Below are 14,266 nucleotides of genomic sequence, written 5' to 3'. Positions count from 1 at the left end.
GCACATAATTAGCATCACTCCCCCATAGTAACGCATCTCTATTCTAGTAATATATTGCTGAGAGCATTTCCACTAATTTACTTCCACACTTTGGATCCTGACCTAACCTTTTTCATATGGAGCTGCAGCCCCAGCTGTGCACTGGAAGCAGCTGCTCTTCAAGAGGGCACCTCTCATGAGTTGTGGGATTAACTGTCATAGTGATGCTAATTAGACCTTGCAGTAAACAAAATGATACTTCAAACAGAACAAAAGGTTGCAGTAGTTTAGAATGCACATATCATAACCATCAGCTATCACTGTGTCTCTGAATGACCAGTGGGTTTTCATGATGGTTAGTTTTTATTTTTTTAAATGGTGGTTTCAGTAGGTCAGCCCATGTGAGCATAAGCAACAGTGTTACACGGGCACTGGAGTGTACCATTTAATATGAACTGGTTTCAGAGATATAAGCAGTTGAGTGTGGCGCTGGCTCCAGATCCAGCTGTGGAACACATATAAGCACCCCCTTCAGGCGAAGCTTAATTATGAATGAGATGAGTTGACCCATTGAATACAACATAACTGATTCATAATTCATACATTATTCATTTGGCTTTAACTTTCCTATTGACTCCTTGCAGCCTTCGAATTCCATGTCGAATAACTATGTGAAAGCAATGTCAAAACCCATACAAATGCTTAGAATGGCATGATTGTACATGTTAAAAAACAAAGACTCTAAAGGTTGCTCAACCCGAGACAGGTATATACTAAATCAAGTAGTTTTGTCTGCTGTCTATTTCAACACTTTTGACTACTGCCTTCAACACCTGACAAAGGCAATTGCCAAAACACTTGTCTACTTAAAATTCAAGTTTTACCTTAGAGCTTTTGATGTTCATTGTTATCAATGAACCCCAAAGGGCTCCAATGGCGCCTAACGGAAATGGCTTCTGCTGTAGGGCTGAAAAATAAGTGGTTCTTAGGAGTAAACTACATAACCCACTGTTACAATGAAGAGGTTCTGATAACATTAGACCATGTTTAACTGTTTAAACAGTGGGACATTCACAGACTTGCTGAAGTGAAGAATGGCTCTGGATACATTAAAGATTCCATGCTGGCTTCTGAGGTAAAACAGCACATCTGAGCAAATGATCACAAGTCTGGAGCTAATGAGGTAATTTACATCTGGCCTGCGAATTCAATTGAGCTTAACTAATCCTTAATGGAATGTTACATTGTTTAAATGAGAAATTATATTTTAATTGATTCTCCTGCCTGTGAAATGTGATGTGAGAAGTGCTGCCATAACCGCCCCCCCTCCCACCCAATCAGTTAGCAGATTTTTTTTACAGAAACATGATAGTAGAATACCAGCTGCTTTAATACATGTAATGTATTTTTTCGCATGTTGGCGCTGGTGCTCATGAAAGGTGAGGTGCACAATAGCACAAGTAAGAGTGAGGCACAATGGTAAGAGTCAGGCACTTCCCCTCAAAGCTCTCAAACAAAGAGCACACAGCCTACCTTCCATTCAGTCTTGGGTCCTGCTCGAGCAGAGTGAATTATGTGGTGGTTTTGTGTCCTTCTCCACTGAATTTGAGACCTCCAAACTAATTTAACTGCCTCCAGAGGTGAAAAGCATAACATACGGTTGTGTAATTATACTCCAAAAAATTGCTTTTTTTTTTTTTGCTAGCATCTCTTGCAATTACTGTATTAACACTAGAACTGCCACAGCAGTTATTTTGACGGTTTGAGGTTTTCAAATTTAAATTACTCTGTGTGTCTGAAAGTTATGCGGTTGTCCATTTATGAATTTTCCTAAATACATGTTTTAAATACCCTGACAGCGTTTGAAAGGCAGGATCACGAAAATAACTGCCAAAGCAGTCATTTTGATTGCCTTTACAATACATGTTGTTATTTTGAATATAACCTACAATATTATTTTTTTATATACAGCAGTACCAAGGACAGCGACTCGCGCTGCATCACCAGCACAAACAGGCATTCAGGAGACTGGGAAGGATGGCACTATCCTGGTGTTGACACTGTGGAGGAAGATGGGCTGCACAAAATGTTTTGACTGAAACTACACCACATTCAGTGCTGTGCTGTAACATGTCACGAAATCCGCGTGTTCAGATTTCTTTACGTACTCTTTTTACTTGCTCAGCACACACTCTTATCTCAGGGGAGACGTTAGGAGGACAGAGATGTTATTACTCCTAGTGGGATATAGTTCGTGCTCTGGACCCGCAGTATATTCGGATGACCAATATAGTACCCAAGTAATTGACAGACTCATGTATCTAAAGTGTTTTTACGAATCAGAGTATGGCCAGTACTCCTTCGGTTTATTAACAGTTAAATATTGGATTGAGTAGCTACAGGCTACTTCATATCCCCAGCTGACAGACATTCTGGGCAGTCCAGTGTCTTAACAGATATTAACGTTAACACTTTAATACATCTTTATGTATTCGTGCAGCCGGCAGGCCTGGCCACGACCACGACACTAAATACACCCAGTAGCCTCTTTTCAGCACATTCAACAAATGTTCTCCTATCCTCTAAACATAGCGTGAGTCCCTTATAGCAATACATGCAATACATGTGAGATAAAAGAATAATAATTGCTTAATGCTTACCCTTTAATATAGATCGTAAAAGGATATGACTGTCTTCACCAGGCAAATTAAACTGAGTTAAATCAGTTCAATTGTGTTTTTGGTTTGCAGAAGATGGACAACCTTACCCTGTCTGGGATGAGTGTGGTCCTCCATTGAAATTACTCTGGAGTTTTATAGGTTTTTCGTCTCATTGGAATACATGGGACGCCTCAATTAAATCCAATCATTAATCAGGTGGGACAGTTCTTATCCATTTTACAAATAATAGTTTTCAAAAGATCCGGACTAACTTTTCAGAATTAATAGGTGTCATGTACTCAATAAATTCAATATCTCATTTCTTGTCTAACTCCAAACCTATGATCTCATTTCTTTGCTTTCCTCCGAGCCCGTCCTTTATCTGAAAAGCTAAGTGATCCAAGGTTCCCAGGATCTTGGTTTATAATATAATATAAAAACACTACTGCATGCAAAACACTAATTTTATATGTGTTATATATGAGAGATGTTCTTAATATGTGACATCATCTTCTAAGTGATTATATTATGCTAAATTAAAGGTATGTGTTTCTTTTAACTTCATATTGTTTCATTATTTTGTTCATGAGTCAGTTTTGATTCCATATACCATTGTCTAACAGAGTATTTGACACAAGTTTGTCTCATACAATATTCAAGTCATTTAGTTTCACTAAGTTTAAGTGGTAATAGTTTTCATTACAATTATTTATCCATTAAGAGATGCACTGACCAGGCTCTGACCTGTACCTCTCTGGGAATATGTTACTGCTAGCAGTTTCCACAGTCTCTTGTTTTTTCCAAGGTCAGAGTCTGTGCAAACACTTTTTTAGATATATGACCTGTCCATTAAGCCTGAGTTGTGCATATTATTTCAAGACATTTACTTATCAGTACTAAACCACTAACTTAACACTTCATCTCTATGAGGCTTGCAGCTCTGCTGAAGTGGAACCCAAGGACATTCCCTCTTTCTAGATAAGAAGATAGGCCCTGGTTTCACTGTAGCAGTTTCAAATCACCACATTATAAGGAATCCATCTAACATCATTAGACAATAGTATAGTGGATTAATAACAAGGTACATTATAGTATATTATTACAAACTTAACACAAAAACATAACACACCACCTTTTTAACTTCTATACTTCAAGGGATATCATAATGTCTAGAAGTCTTAATGTTCAATAGAAAGAAGAATAAACTTTTACCATTTTCCCATTTAAGCAAATCGAATACTGCTCCAGGTTTTAATCTTCTTATCACTACAGCAAGGTCTTGAACAAGCAATAATACTTGTCAGTTTTAAATAATATGTTTTCTCATTATAGCAAATACTTAAAACATATTATTAATCTTATGAAATAACTGTTATGAACTATAAACAGTTTCAATTAGCACTGAACCTGTTTCATTATACGATAATCTTTCAATTAATTTACCTCTGTTTATCAATTGCTATAATATTATTTTGGTGAATCCCTTTTAGGCTTTAAATCCAAATACATGCTAGTATAACTGCATTCAACTAGGCGTGACCCTTTGTTCATACAAAATCCAGCCGAGACAGGATTTCTTCTCAAGACCTCTGGATTGTTAGTTAAACTTTTGGTCATAAAGAGTCTCTTCTTATCTTGTGTTTTTCTTGACATAAATTTGTAGATTAACGTTCACTTTTAGCCGGAATAGTGCTTTTTATCAAGCGTCATGCTTTCTGAAGATTAGATATACTAGTGGTAAATCGTTCATTATATATATATTTAAAAATTCTCAGATTACTAAATGTTCAATTAGAACCATATGTAGACTGACCTATTTCATGGAGCAAGAGAGCCATCTACTGGTGGTACAAGGATACTCTTTCTTTATCCTTCCTAATATCTTTGACACTTCATTTTATAATACATTCCATATTTGAAATTGCCTAGTCCATGTCCTGCGTATCCCAGCGTTCCCAGCAGGATTCAACTTCTGTGCCGGGTTCAGCTCTGGTTGGTTCCGCGAAAACGACAACAGGCCCCGGTATCCAAAGTTTAGCATCACAGGTGTGAGACGCCATCTTCCTCACTTCGTACCTACAAGATACTTGGACACGTTTAGCTGGGACACCTTCTACACATTCCAATTTACCTAGATGAGCCCATTTCACTAAATGACCTCCTTCACAATTTATGCATTCAATCCTCTTAATAACCTTTGGATCTACATTTAGATGAGAGAAAGAAATTCCTTCAGAATCATTACATTCAAACAAGATTCTACAGTGTTTAGCTAAATGACTACAGGCTGGACAAAGTTTGGGCCCAGTCACTGATGTCTTGCTTTGGCACATATTACATGCACACATAACAAGAGGATTATGTTTCAATTTGTGTGTCAGGGTTAATTCTGCACCATGTACAATAGTTCTGTATCTGTACACATTGTTACTATACATTCCCTTCTGTTCGCACAGAGTCACTTTGCGAGGTACGCCTTCCATCCAGAACACTGAAGGAGGCCAAAACTCACTGTTATTCATATTTTCTGGTATCCAATTACTGTTCTGCCTCACATCATCAGTTGGTAAACACAATACAACTGAATCTGAATCAATTGATGAACCATGAGCCTTAGCTACTGAGATCCTCCATGCAAAAGGTGTCAATGTTTTACTGACCAGCCTAGCTGATTCAGCATCACTTGCGACAAACAGAGGCATATAGGATACAAAATGATGATTGGCAAAAGAGTTGAAGAAAAAAAAAAACAGCCGGGTTGGAACTGTGAACAAAGCAAGAAGAGAGCTTCCACCACCTGCACAAAACTTCCAACCACAGCTGTACTCCAGTACAATTTTGAAAAACAATGACTGGGCTATGCTAACTGCTTACAAGTCAAGAAAGAATGTAATTATTTTCAGCTATCTTCATACGTCAGTTGCCATCGTGACTGTTGACAAGAAAAATAATTAGACTGTGGATTTCTACAATGGCACAAAGTATGGAGTGGACATTTTAGTCCAGATGGCATGTCAGTACTCAGTGAAAGCAGGTTCTCGCCGGTAGCCAGTTGTTGTATTTTACAATGTACTGGACCTGGCAGCCATCAATTCCTTCATTTCGCCTTGAAGTTAGCCACAGAGCTTTGGCACAAACATTTTGATCAGAAAACTGCAAAATGCAGCTCAGCCTGGATTCAGTGCTGCAGCCAGTGACACACGCAAGAGAAAACAATGCCAAGTAGCTAAATACAATAAAGATAAAACTTCTGATATCTGTGCCCAGTGTGAAAGCAGTATGTGGTAAATGCACAGGAAAAGTTGAGAAGCGTTAGATCTGTGTGGATTGTGTTACTTTGAAGTCTGTTTCCCTGAAAGCGCATTCACATTACATAATGGGAATTTAATCTGTACTTTGATATATGCGGGCAGTACCTGATTCTGGTGGCGTAATGGTGGAAATTGAACAAGAGTGGACTGTAAATAGCATTTTACAACATAGTCATGTTATGACTGCAAAAGAGAGCCTGCTGGTTATTAAAATAGGATTATGGTCAAGTTCATCGTTATTAAACTGGGCTTGAATCAAACAATGGGCCTAGAAACGTTAGGTTACCTACCGTAACCCTGGTTCCCTGAAAGAGAAGACGACCACCAACATTAAGTATGGGGTATTCCCTGCCCTAGAGGTAGGTAATACTGAGCTTTCTATATCAGAGTTGCCGAAGGCCCCTTCCTGTGATGACGCACTCGGTCCTGCCTACCAAGGGTACAAAACCGTCACTCACCGGAAGATCTCCCTTTTTTTCCGCCGAACCCTTGAGGGCGACCAAAGCGACCTCATGGTTGGTGGTCGTCTTCTCTTTCAGGGAACCAGGGTTACGGTAGGTAACCTAACGATCCCTTTCAATTCGAAGACGACCACCAACATTAACTATGGGATAATGTATACCAGAGCCGTCGCGAGGGAGAAGGAACGGCAGCATATGAGGGACGCACAACACTGTCTAACCCAGAGGTTAGCGGTGTGAACTTACACCATCAAGGACCCTTGTGCCCACAGTCGGCACAGCAGGATCTACCACATTAATGCGGTAGAATCTGGTGAAAGTATGCGGTGTAGCCCAGCTAGCCGCAGTACAAATATCAGACATCGAAGCGCCCTTAAAAAGGGCTCAAGATGTAGCCAACCCTCTAGTTGAATGCACAGCTACTCTACCAGGTGGGGGTAAACCAGCACCATTATATGCAGTTGACACCGTGTCCGCAATCCAGTGTGACAGATGCTGCTCAGAGAGGGGCTGTCCAATAGTCCGTGTACCACAACAAACAAAAAGCTGGTCCAATTTACGCAAAGCTTTCATCTTAAGTACATAATACCTCAATACCCGCACTGGGCAGAGGAAGTTTAGCCTCTCATCCTCCGATGAAGTAAATGGAAGCGGATGAAAAGACTCCAGTTCCACAGATTGGTTAATATGAAAAGCTGTGATCACCTTGGGCAGGAAAGCGGGGTTGGTGCACAGCGAAACTCTGCTTCCATCCTCCCACACACGCATGCAGGAGCTGTGCACAGACAAGGCCTGCAGCTCACTGATCCGCTTAGCAGAGGTGATAGCTAAAAGGAAGGCTGTCTTCATAGACAGATACTTCAGCTCTATGGAGTCTAAAGGCTCAAACGGGGCTTTTGTAAGAGCCTCCAGTACAATGTTAAGGATCCACTTCTGAAGAACAGTCCTCCTAGGAGGATGTAATCTCCGTGCACCTCTAAGAAAGCACGTAGCCAAAAAATGCGCACCCAGGGACATAGAATCTACAGGGGTATGACAAGCAGATATAGCTGCCAGATACACTTTTAACGTGGAAGGGGACCTTCCAGCGTCAAGCAATTCCTGCAGGAACTGCAATATAACTGGCATCAGGCAAGTAACAGGGTCATGGCTCCTAGCCAGGCACCAGGCTTGAAAACACTTCCACTTGTAGGTATACACCGACCTAGTGGAGTCTGCCCTAGCATTCTGCATGGTGCTCACAACCGCGTCCGACAGCCCTAGGGCTAACCAGCGGTCCTGGATAACTGGAACCTGCCTGGGTCCGGGTGCCAAAGGGAGCCCTGTGCCTGAGTGAGGAGATCCAGACGAAGCGGGATCTCCCAAGGCTGGCCGTACATCAGCTGGCACAGGGTCGCAAACCATATTCTCCTGGGCCACCTGGGGGCCACTAGGAGGACTGATGCTTTCTCTGACCGGACTTTCTCCAGAAAAGCCGGGAGCAATGGTATAGGAGGAAAGGCGTACAACGCTAGGGTGTCTATGCCGAGTGGACCACCTAAGCGATGGAGGGAGTACCATAGGGGGCAATGTGTCGTCTCCGCCGAAGCAAACAGATTGACCTGCGCCTTCCCGAACCGTTCCCAAATGTGCTCCACTGTCTGAGGGTGGAGACGCCACTCTGACGGATGCGGACCTCTCCTGGAGAGGAGATCCGCTGCCAAGTTCGCCACTCCCGGAATGTGCATCGCCCGCAGGGACAGCAGGTTGGCCTGGGCCCATACTAATAGCCTGAAAGCTATGCGATGCAACCCCGGACACCGAAGGCCTCCCTGGTGGTTGATATATTCTACTACTGTTGTGCTGTCCGTCTGGATCAACACATGTGTGCCGCTCAGCACTGGAAGAAAGTGCTGGAGAGCAAGGAACACCGCCTGTAATTCCAGCAAGTTTACGTGCAGGGGTGCCCAGCGGTCCGACCAGGATCCGCGGACTCCCCTGCCCTACCAGACTGCTCCCCAACCCTGGTTGGAGGCGTCTGTTGTCACCACTTGGCGATTTAATACTACTCCCACCAGCATAGGGCTGCTGAGCATGTGTGAGACACAGTCAACCTGCGGTGTTTGTCGCGTTTGGCGTTGAGATGAAATGCATTGAGCCACGCTTGCAGCGGGCACATGCAAAGCAGACCCAGTTGGATCACTACTGTGGCTGCGGCCATCAGACCCAGTAGTTTCTGGCACACCCTGAGGGTTACCTGCAATCCCTGTCAAAACAGGGAGAGGCAATCCTGAATAGCTGCTACCCTGTCGTCCGACAGGTATATGCGCATTGCATTGGAGTCCAGCCGGAGCCCCAAATACGCGGTGCATTGCAATAGTGTGAGTCGACTCTTTGCATCGTTCAAGACTAAGCCCAGCCTGACCAGATGCTCTGTCACAATTGCCGTGTGGGCTAGAGCTCCCTCTCAAGACTGGGAACAGATCAACCAGTCGTCGAGATAGTTTAAAACTCTGATCCCCTGCAGCTGTAGGGGAGCCAGTATAGTGTCTACGCACTTTGAAAACGTATGCGGAGCTAGGGAGAGACAGAACGGCAGCACAGCAAACTTGTACGCGCTTCCTTGAAAGGAAGCACAGATACTTCCTGTGCTCTGGACGAATGGGAATATGAAAGTATGTGTCCCGTAAGTCCACAGTTGTGAACCAGTCGCCCAGCCGGACAGACTGGAGGATGTGACAGTGTGTCAGCATTCGGAACCTCCTTTCTTTCAGAAACCGGTTCAGGAGCCTCAGATCTAAGATGGGGCAAACCCCTCCATCTCTTTTGGGTACCAGAAAGTATCTTGAGTAGTACCCCTCCTCCTGGGAGAAGGGGTCTACTCGATGAATGGCTTGCTTGCGCAGCAAGGCAGCCACTTCTTCCTGAAGTACCAAGGCCTGCAAGGGGTCTGTCACGAAGGTGCTTATGAAACCCCGAAAGGGAGGAGGTCCCGAGCGAAACTGAAGCGCATAGCCGGTTTGCACGGTAGTGAGGACCCAGGTATCTGTGGTGCAAGCGCGCCAGCACTGCAGCTGTTGTGCCGAAAAGGGCACTGCAGCTGTTGTGCTGCTGGGGTGAGCGCGTAGCGTGCTGGCCCTGAAAATGACCCCTGAGCTGCTGGTATGTGGATCGACCATGACCTGCGTTTCCTCTATCTGCTTGTTGGGCTCTGTTACCTTGAAGGCGATGCCTTAGATCACCCCGCGGGGCTGTGGGGACTGGAACTGTTCTGGTGACAGTTCGAGTCTGGGGAGCCCGCCAACGGCCCGACCTACTCCACGCCGGAGCGCGGGGGAGAGCAGCGCAGCCACCTGACGGGAAGCCTCCTGTTCCCGAAGAGATTTCTGCAGAATCTCTTCCACAGCTGGCCCAAACGTATGTCCAGGGGATATGGGCGCATCCAGCAGCGCAGCTTTATCTGCGTCAGGGACCCTGGCTTGTGACAGCCACAGCTGTCTATGCGCCACAATTAAGCCCGCCAGGCTTTGGCCCCGGGCTTGCCCCTGCAGACCGGAGATCTGCAGCAGTGTATCGGACAGGAGACGCAGCTCTGAGGCCACCGGCTCTGGGAGTGGGGCCTCGCGCAACACTCCATCCAAATACACGGTCAGCCCACTCGCTGTGTTAGCCAAGCGGGTTGCCTGCACCGGGGGTACCCCAGCTTATCTGCGCCCTCCAAGGAGGAGAGAGGTGTAGCCTGCTTGGAGACGCTGGGAGCCGAAGCTGGTCTATCCCAGGAGGCGCGTACTTCCTCCACAAAGTCTGGGAAGGCTGGGAAACACTGCGGGCGGGGAGCCAGCACCTGCGTCCGGAACACGGAACGGCGCGGCTGTGCCGCCGGTGTCCAGGGAACCTGCAGGAACGCTGCAGCATGTTCCATGAAAGCTGAGACCGAGCTTGGAATTGGCTTCTGACACACACTCAGAGCCGGGTTCCTCCTCTTTAAGGGTGTCCCCCACCTGCATGTCGGAGGAGAACAAAGCTGCATCACCGGAGGCAGCTATGGAAAGCGCGCCCTCCTGTGCCAGCTGAGGTGAGCCTTCTCACTCCCCTTGCACTCTCTGCGGGGAGGGGGGATATGGTACCTGAGGCTGCAGTGGGGCCTGGACAGGGGCCGCTGCTGTGGCCTGTTTTGATAATAGCTCCAGGACCTGGGCCATCTGGGCCTTCAGGTCCATAATGTCCCTCGCCTGCTTCGAATGCTTCACCCGCTTCGCGGCCGGAGACAGGGAGCGGTTACGCTGCGCATTCGGAATGCTAAGCGGGGAGTCCAGGGGCACGGCGTCAGGGGAACCTAAGCTGCTGACGACCCCGCCACGTAGGAAGTGGAGCTCTCCTTTCTGGCTCTCTCTAGACAAAATCTTTCATCCTAGACTACAGGCCTCGCAAATGCTACAAGCCACGTCCCTCTCGAGGGCCATGGTTGCATGCGGGACTAGTGCGTAACAGACTACGCCTGCACTGTTTACCGTGCGGCACCACGAGGTATGCGGTAGTGGGGCAGTGCCTACGCAATGAGAGCAACGTGCACAGCACTGCTTGCCTCGTCGAACGTTCCAGACGCCTTGCGCAGTAGGAGCGTAGACTGAGTACCCTGTGCTCTGTGCGTACCGAGCACCTGCGCGCTATGTGCGCTGTGAATATCGCTCTGCGTATACTGCGTACTGGGGAGACACCAAGTACCGTGTTACGCTATACTCCTACGCTGGCGTTGGATAATACGCAGCCTGCACCCAAGAGAGAATCAGGCTATGCGTGTGCCGCGGTACCGCAGCACCGGAGAGGACGCTACGCAAAGTGCATACCCAGACCGCGTGGTCAACACACACACCTGGTCAGCGCGGAGCGTATACCTGGGGGGGGACAAAGGCCGAAGCTGCAGTGGGTGAAGTTCTTCAACAAAAATTTTACACTTTTTATAAGAAGGGAGGAAAGTGAGAGAGAGTACACCGAACGCACATGAACCGACTCACCGCAGCGGTCAGGGTCGGCAGGCGGCTCCGCTTGGACGGGGATATGGCAGTACCTAGCCCCGAGGAAGGGAGCGCGGCTGGGTCACTCGACAGCGGGAATACGGCCAGGCCTGGCCCCGAGGATGATACTTGTGTAACTCTCAGGAAAAGGCAACTCACTCGCGGGTGACTGCACAGACAGCCGCTCACATATGACAGACAGTAAAAAAGAGAGCGGCTCACCAAGGGGGGCTGCTGAAAGACAGAAAGATAAAAGAACTTGGTCTTTTTTCAAGAGTCGTTGATTCCAGGAAAGCAGCAAGCCAGCTTTCAGCACGAATGCTAGGGAAATACAACTGACTCGAATCGACTCGAGGGCTCTTCCTATCAACACGCTCAGTCTAGACACAGAGGTCCTACCTTACCGTCTTGAGAAGGAAAAAAAGGGAGATCTTCCGGTGAGTGACGGTTTTGCACCCTCGGTAGGCGGGACCGAGTGCATCATCACAGGAGGGGGCTTTCGGCAGCTCTGATATAGAGATCTCATTATTACCTACCTCTAGGGCAGGGAATGTCCCTTCCTTAATGTTGGTGGTCGTCTTCAACTTGAAAGGGAATCAAAAGACTTCATATCCTATTAACACTAAAATAAAATCAGCCCTTGCAGCTACTGAAGACTGCTTCCTCTCAGTATCGTGTTAATTGGTTTAATTATGGATCTGCTGGCATTGAATATACTTCTGTACCCACAGAAAAAAAAAAAACTGTTTGAATTTCTTCTAGTTGTTACAGAATGGGCCAATTTTTCTCGTCTAGATAAGTACTGATATTAGGGTTGCCACCTTTTCCAAATACCAAAAGACCAAACCAAGACATATTTCTCAATCAGCTTAGCTCTATCAAAACTGCAGTATTGAGAGGAATGGTAGTTCCTCGTACAAGTTAGAAAAACTTGAAACTACTGAGCGTCTCTATACAGCTCAAAGAGTTTAGCTGTTTTTACCATGTTGCAGCGGCAAAACTAAATCACTTAGAATTACCATCTGTATCAGTATCAAAAGTCTGAAACTTTCTTACCTCAAATGTGAAAAAAACATACATACCGCTTATACACAATGGGATATAAGTCGTCAAACTAAGGTAAAATAATTCTTCTTCTTCTTCTTCTTCTTCTTCTTCTTCTTCTTCTTCTTCTTCTTCTTCTTCTTCCTCCTCCTCTTCCGTCGACTTTCTAAGGGTGTGTAGCGACTATTCAAACAAAAAAGCTAAATAACTGGACATCTACCAATCATGTGATTCCACATGTTGGTCAACGTCAAAACATACCAGGGAGTGCAAGCAGTTTGATATCCACACCATTTATATTTAACAAATTATTTATGTTTTAAAACAGCACATATCGCAGGACGAAGAAAAAAAAAATACAGTGGTTTGAACTTGAAACATGACGTTCTTAACGAGCACACAACCTTAGCCCACTGCGCCATTGCGCAGTTGATGAAATGCGTTCATTTTTTAAGCTTACATCCAAGCCTGACCAGCTTTCGCTGAAAACCTGAAGGTACTGCTCGATTCTAGAAATTTTCCATTTCCTGTTCGAAAATTTCTAGTTTCCTGTTTGTTTGGTAGATACCATAGAATGGAATTGCACACAAGAGTGGCATGTAGCTTCCTTGTCTAAATCTCTGAACTCTGATAAATTGTAGTTCCTTGTTTAATTAAAAATAAATAAAGGAATAATTTATTTGGTAGAAATAAATAAATTATTTAAACGAATGCATAGAGGAATAAATACATTCAGAAATAAATATTTTTAAATAAATAAATGTAGAAATTAATACATGTTTATTATAAATGTATAAATAAATTAATAAATAGCAAGCTAGAAAACTACATGTCATATTAATTGATTTGGCTGATGCGTTTATCCACAGCAATTGACATTTATATACCTATATAAAAAGTACAAGTTTCATGTAAATATATATATATATATATATATATATATATATATATATATATATATATATATATATATATATATATATATATACAGTGCCTTGCAAAAGTATTCAGACCCCTGACCAATTCTCTCATATTACTGAATTACAAATGGTACATTGAAATTTCGTTGTTTGATATTTTATTTTAAAACACTGAAACTCAAAATCAATTATTGTAAGGTGACATTGGTTTTATGTTGGGAAATATTTTTAAGAAAAAAAAACTGAAATATCTTACTTAGGTGAGTTTTGTAAACATTTAAAACTTGTATACTATGTTCATACAGACTGTGTTGTATAGCGTTAGGCTGACTTTGAAAAAAAATGTTAAAAACAGGGTTTAGTGCAAGTGACAAAACCGTTTTTCTTTACACGCACGAAATTATATATGACGCGCACGCAAGCATGTCTCTCTCTCACACACACACGAGCACACAAACACACACACGCACACACACACACACGCACACATGCACACACACACACAGAAACACACACACACAGAAACACACACGCGCGCACACACAGACACACACACTGCTGTATCAGCATCTTATTTGCTCTTTATGTATCTATGTTGAATAAGTAGCCTTGCATTTAATGGGTTAAATCACGTTGGACCGCCAGTTTCTCTGCAGGTACCTGGCGAGGGACATCCCCTCTGTAAGCTACACCTGTATTTAGGCTGGACAAATGTGGTTTACTGGGGCAGAACAGCAGGCAAACATGCCATACATGCGAATCGCTTAGCTTCCTATTCACTCTTTATGTATCTATGTTGAATAAGTACAGAAATCGGTGGCACAAAGTGATTTAACCCTTCAAATGCAAGGCTTTTTCCAGCGAAGAAGCTGTGCAATTGGCATATGCAGCATGTTT

Source organism: Acipenser ruthenus, chromosome 12 (genome assembly GCF_902713425.1).
Source record: "Acipenser ruthenus chromosome 12, fAciRut3.2 maternal haplotype, whole genome shotgun sequence".
Classification (NCBI taxonomy): Eukaryota; Metazoa; Chordata; class Actinopteri; order Acipenseriformes; family Acipenseridae; genus Acipenser; species Acipenser ruthenus.
Note: the sequence above shows the minus strand (reverse complement) of the source record.